Below are 6835 nucleotides of genomic sequence, written 5' to 3'. Positions count from 1 at the left end.
CCGAAGCGCCGAAGTTAGCGGTGCCCTCGGCTGCGTCACTTCCGCCGCCTTGCCAACACTGACGTCACAGACGCAATGTTGCCAATAATTGTGGGAAGCCAGGAGGGCGTTTGCAGACAATCTTTAATATTCATTTGCAAACAATCTGCGCATGTCTCAAGCCTGTAATTTGGCATAAATGACGGAAACGTGCAAAGGAACGTACCCAGCGAATTTCATTGAGATCCATCGACCTCGAAAAATCGCCGGAGTTGGCCTTTAAAGGAGTGTAGACACCTAAAATCGGACTGTAACTCAACATGAAAGGGACTGCATCATGAGCGTTCAGTGCTTGCAAGGAATGCCGTGAGGAATATTAACCGTTTGACACGCTATGTACACAATTGTGTACACCACTCGATTTTGCTATTTGTATCAACTAGGGGCTAAGAAACATCAAGATATATCGAGCTTTGGACGAATCGAACCTCCTGTGATGACGGTGTGGACACTTCTCTTCATTTAACTTCATTTTGCAGTCTACTGTTGTGTATTTAGGGGGAGTGGTTACCAAGCAGACAAGAAATAAAATGCAGCATGAAAATACGTTATTCAACAAACAATAAACTCGCCATTATACAATGTTAGCTGCGTAAGGACAAAAGGACAACGAACACAATACAATAGGAACATAGTACATACTGTGGAAAGTATAATTTTCCTTTGCTCGAAATGTACATAACCAAGAATGAATTTTAACAATATTTCTAGCCTAAAATTTCATTCTATTTATGCCAAAAGAGAACATCAACGTCTTCAGGATAAATAGATATTTAATTACTACTTAATTAGGACGAGTAACTATAACACCTAAATTGATATATTATGACACTATTTTTGTTGCAATAGAATATTGCGTGCCGTCAAATAATGTTGTGTCAGTTTGACACGTTTACATACAGTTCTTCATAGGTGGCGTCTGAAAGGGGTAAGTGAAGAGGTGACTTTTATTTATTTTTTTTATTTCAGGAAACCCCCCGAACACCCTCACTGGGAGGGTATTACATAGGGAGGTAGAAAAAGAAGAAAAGATACAATACAGAGACAGCAAACATAAAAATTAGCAAAAATAACAAGACTTGCTTAAGCATACTGAAAAAAGCAACACAATAACGCAACACATATTGAAAATATTGAAAAAGATATTTAAAAACGCAACATAATAACGCAACACAAGATAACAGAATAACATAATACAGTACAAAATAAGAATCAAATGGGTAATTGAGAATAGAGCAGAACATTAAACTTTAAGGTTTAAAAGGTCATTAAATTTCTGAATTTGGCTTTCTATTGCAATTTTACGAGGCAGCTGGTTCCATTCAATGATGGTTTTTGGTATGACTGAATTAGCAAAAGATGAAGTACGGCATGTGATGTGTTTGATCTTGAGAGGGTGATGACGGTGTGGAAAGATGGCTAAGGGTGACTGAAAAAATCGTCATGAAGGAACGGATGATAATAAATTTTATGAAAAAGAGATAAACGGGCAAGTTTACAATGATGGAAAGGTTATCAAGACCTGCACAATTTTTTAAGGTAGGTCACCACCTTCAAAACAGAATTTTTTTGAATTCGACATTTTCAAGCTCCTTGTCTATTCAAGAATATTTAGCAAAAAAAATTATGTAGTTATCTTAAGCCGTTCGACAGTTCTGACCATTTTTCCAACCTAACACGCATTCGAAACCGAAACTGAAGGTTTCTGATTCCACAACACCTGCCATGTCGTCATAAATGTTTTTCCTTATACATACTATTACATAATGCTAAGTGTCTAAGTACATTCTGAAGCTTGTGGGGCATGATGTTTTCGATTTATTTGAAAATTTCCACTACACGGATGCGGCACTCTGTTGTTTAAGTTGTGCGCGTTCTTACTCGGCCGTCTGTGCTTTTTCGTACACCACTTCAAGCTCTTGGATTCATTTGTGGCCTTTCAAGGAGAAAGTTACAGTACTCCATGAAATATGGCAAAGTATAGGACAAAAAAGAAGCATCAACGTAAGTTATGGAATCAATATACCAAGCGTGGACCCGCTGTGGCGCACATAGATGAGAGTCAGCTGGAGACACAAATGAGCTTAAAAAAATATGTGTGCTTCAGCTCGCTCAAAAGGAGAATGCGCCACTTCAGAGGAGGGCCCAAGCTATGATGCTGGAGAATTTCAGACATATTGATTGTTTCTTTATTATATGTACATTCGACTGAAATCTTTAAAGCCATTTTTCTCAAAACATGATTTTTTGCATCCTACACTTATGCGAACAGTGATAACTTTCCTTCTGATAAACATTTTTACATACAATTTTGCATACTACTTCTTTATAGGTTGAGTTGTGCACTCAAGCAGTATTATTGAAAATGAGCAGTACCTTTTTGTACTATGGCCAATTGTGTGCAAAACAAACCTGTCAAATATAAACTTTTTCATTCTTTTTACAATAACGTGCCTTAGATTAGAGATGGGGCGATCATGGAGGTTAGATGCACAGGATAGTGCCCTTACTACGTAGCTGCCAAGTTGCATTTCAATCGCACCAACCATTTTGTAGTTGTGACTGTTGGTGCAACATGCATATTTTGGCAGATTTTGATTTTTATAAATATTGTGTTTTACATTTTGAGCAGTTTCATAATTCTAAAGCTTAAATTTACCTAAGCCCTACAAGCCAAAACCATAATTATAACTTTTGGACTGCAACTGTAAAATTTTTCTCGAAGGTGGTGACCTACCTTTAGGCAGTGAAGCTAGTGAAACAAGAGTAGTCAGAGAAAATGAAGTGAGCAGCACGGTTCTGCAAGGATTCTATGTTATTACCTACTATTACCTACAAGATTACCTACTACACGGAGGCATAGCCTACTCATGCCTCCGTGCTGCCTTGGCAAAATCTTGTCCCCACCAAATTAATGACAGTTTCAATAAACAAGTAGATAGATTAGCTAGTGCGGGTTACGAAGAACATGTTCTGCGCAGATCAGCACAGAAGTTGGTTCGTCATGTGCGCAGTGGTGTGTCTATGGAGCAGCCTCAAAAAGATAGGAATTCTGAAGAAAAGAAAACGAAATGTGTCTCAATACCCTATGCACACAGTATATCGCATAATCTGAAAAATGTAGGCAGCCGATATGATATACATGTTGTTTTTTCTGCTCCTAACAGACTAGGAAAAATCTGCGCGAGGCTGGATAGGAGGCGATCAACAAAAAAGGATAGTTTTCGGTGCTCTGTCAAGCACGTTGTTTCGTTTGTTGAGTGCAGGACTGCAGTAGTATACTGTTTGCTCATGTCATGCGGGAAGATGTACATCGGTCAAACTGGCCGGTGCATAAATACAAGGTTGACGGAGCACAAGAGAGCATTAGCTAATAATGCTTACTCACACATAAGGCGGCATTGTTCGGAGTGTGGCTGCTCCCCGCTGTTCTCTGAGACTGAAATACTTTCCAGTCACAGAGATCAGGTGACCAGGGAAGTGATCGAGGCCTTCCACATCGCAAAAAGAAAAGATTACTGCATTAGCCAAGCATCGATAACTTTGAGCGATTGCGAAGTATGCTTTTTAGAAAATATGATGTAGCTTGAACGTCATTGTAGCACGTGGTACACCGTCTTGTTGTATATTAACCATGTTTTTCTGCGAAATAAACTAGTTAAGAGTGCAGCGGTGTCCCGTTCGTTCCTTTTGTGTGTGTCTTTCTGCGAAATAAACTAGGTAGTTAAGAGTGCAGCGGTGTCCCGTTCGTTCCTTTTGTGTCTGTCGTCGTGCGCTGCTTCAAATTTAATCATGATTAAGTGTATATGTGGCCAGGAGGCAGCTGGAATTTCGTGTAAAGAAGACGAGTTTAGCTTTGGAGTGATTTAGCTTCATTAGCCATGATGAACACCAAGAACACCAAGCACATGAGGAGCAGAAAGAAACGACTGTATAATATCGCTAAGAGCCTTCGCACATCATCTTCATGGCAGAATTCAAATGCTATCTTAAAACATATTGCTCAGCTTTAGGCCAAGCAAACGACAAATATTTTAAAAACAATCCAGCTAAGTTTTGGAAAGTAATAAGCCCCAACCACGAATCTAATGATATCTGCTTACACAGCAGCAGTAACGTTCCTCTTCCAAATAGCGAGTGTTCATCTGCTTTTTATTCATTCTTCAGTTCCGTATTCACGAAGGAGGACACTTCAAGCGTACCTTAGGTTTCTGATTTCAGCTACCAATACATGGAACCTATAGAAATCACATTGGAGGGACTATCATCACTCATAAATAACCTTAAGATGTCTTCTTCTTGTGGCATAGATGGTATAAACTAAAAAATATTACAAAATACAGTAACAGTGTCAAGTGAAATTCTTCTTCACATATTTAAGCAGTGACTCGCGACTGGCCTCCTTCCTACAGACTGGAAAATGGCAAAAATCATACCGGTATTTTAATCATCGTGCGAAAAATACCGACCAATCTCCTTGACATGCATTTCTTGCAAGTTACTGGAACACATTATCGCCTCGCAGATTTACAGACACCTTAAGACTAACAAGTTCTTTTTTTCATAATCAGCATGGTTTTAGAAAGGGCCTATCGTGCGAGACACAGTTGCTTGAATTTGTTACAGACCTACACACTAACCTGAACAACAACCAACAAACTGACTGCTTTTTTCTGGACTTTTCAAAGGTGTTTGATCGCTTCGCACACTGTCGCCTTATTTCAAAATTTTCAGCTCTTCAGTTGGACTGTCTCACTTTATCATGGCTCCGGAACTTTCTAATCGTTACCAGTTCACCATTGCAAATAACTTCTCGTCCTCCTTAAGTGAAGTAACTTCTGGTGTACCACAAGGAAGCATCCTTGGTCCTTTACTCTTTCTCATCTTTATTAACGATCTTCCACATAACGTGTCTTCCACTATAAGAATATTTGCTGACGACTGCATTGTCTATCGCACAATAGTTAATACAGACGACCATCTGGTTCTTCAGCATGATCTAGAACCAATTAGTAACTGGTGCAGTAAATGGCTAATGACATTGAATACGTCAAAATGTAATGTCATTTACTCGGAAGCCTATACCTTCCCTACATTCATACAATATCAATGAAGACACTGTTGCAATCGCTACACAATAAGTATCTAGGCATTATATTCACTACAAATCTTTCTTGGTCAGAACACGTCACCTCCGTTTCAGCCAAAGCCTCCCAATCTTTGGGTTACTTGCGTCGGAACTTAAGAAACGCTTCTTCGAATGTTCGCAAATTAGCATACCTTACTCTCGTTCACCCTCAACTCGAGTACGCTTCCCCTATTTCGTCCCCTCACCAGAAATACCTTACTGACATGTTGGAATGAATTTAGAACAGGGCAAGCCGCTTCATTTATAACGAATACAGCTATCAGTCTAGCATCTCACAAATCAAACTTGACCTTTCATTGTAATCTTTGAGTACTCGACGTGACATTGCCTTGCTGACACTGTTTCACAAATTCATTCATTCATCTCGAAACACTAGCATGCTTGAAAAGACCCTACTCCATGTCACACAAGCTTCATAATCACTTTAGCTATACCCACATTTAAGGATCAACACGTGCATTCAACTGCTCTGCGCTTCCACGTGCAGTCTGATGTTGGAATTCCCTGCCAGATAGCATCGCATGTCTGACAAACATTGATGCATTTCGTGACTCGTTGACCAGTTATCTGGCCAACGAGGTGTAAAAATATTTGCCATTATCGCAGTGTGCTCTCTGTGTTGTAACCTTTTTGCAATTTCTTATTGTATAGCACCGTAGTGTCGCTTTTCTTTTTTTTCTATTCGAACCCTAGTACTGTAAGATTTCAATTGTGCTTGACTCGATGAATATTTCCTTATTATATGTTTTATCTTTGCTAGTGTTGTTGATTTTCTTTTGTTACCATTGCTGATGAACTAATTAATTATTTTGTTTTGCTCTTCTTATTATGTGATCTGCTACATGACCGCTGTTCATGAACTTTTTGTTATGTAACTACTATGGAAGTCCACTTTTTCATACTGCCCCCCTTACACAATGCCTCAATGGAGGCCTGTAAGGTATTTTTAAATAAAACTAAATAAATAAAATAAAATTGATGGGACTTAAAGCTAACTTTTCACATTGGTGGGCCCAGGCATGGTGAAGAATGAAACGATGCGGCCACTTTTGGCGTATCCCCCTGTGAAAAAGGAAAATCATTCCTGGTGTAAGCAGCCAGAACCACCTTGAGAGCAGCCTGACAACAGAGCGAGAGGGGGGACGAACAATAGTCCTTGTTGGGTGCTAGTCATGGTATTGTGTGCGCCCTGCGTATTTTCGTCGACAATACTAGCTCTTCTTGTGTAACGTCATAAGGGACCTCTGTCTACATCATACTTGTGCCGATGTCACGAGGTGCTGAAAATCCAAATAAGCACTCACGTTTACTTTAAACCCAAATTAAGATATCTTAAAAGGAACATTCGCCACTAATAATCGGTCAGAAGTACCCACTTATACAGGACAGTCAAACAACACAGACATCTCAAGGTTTCGATTTTGGTGTCAGGGGCCCTTTAAGTAAGCCACGGGCAAAGTTACGCCACAGTACTGTCTGTCATCAGAGATGAACATAAAGTCAGACACACCTTAACCCTTTGAGTGCTAAGTGTACTTTGCGAAGTGCAACAAATTCAATTTTTCTTTAATGCATTTGAAATCTCTTAAATGAAATGCTGTTTGCTGGCAATATCTTAAAGTTTAAAATTTTTTTAACTTGTACAAG

The sequence above is a fragment of the Rhipicephalus sanguineus genome, chromosome 8 (genome assembly GCF_013339695.2).
Source record: "Rhipicephalus sanguineus isolate Rsan-2018 chromosome 8, BIME_Rsan_1.4, whole genome shotgun sequence".
In the NCBI taxonomy this organism is placed as follows: domain Eukaryota; kingdom Metazoa; phylum Arthropoda; class Arachnida; order Ixodida; family Ixodidae; genus Rhipicephalus; species Rhipicephalus sanguineus.
The sequence above is the reverse complement of the archived record's forward strand: the minus strand, read 5'-3'. Positions refer to the sequence as shown.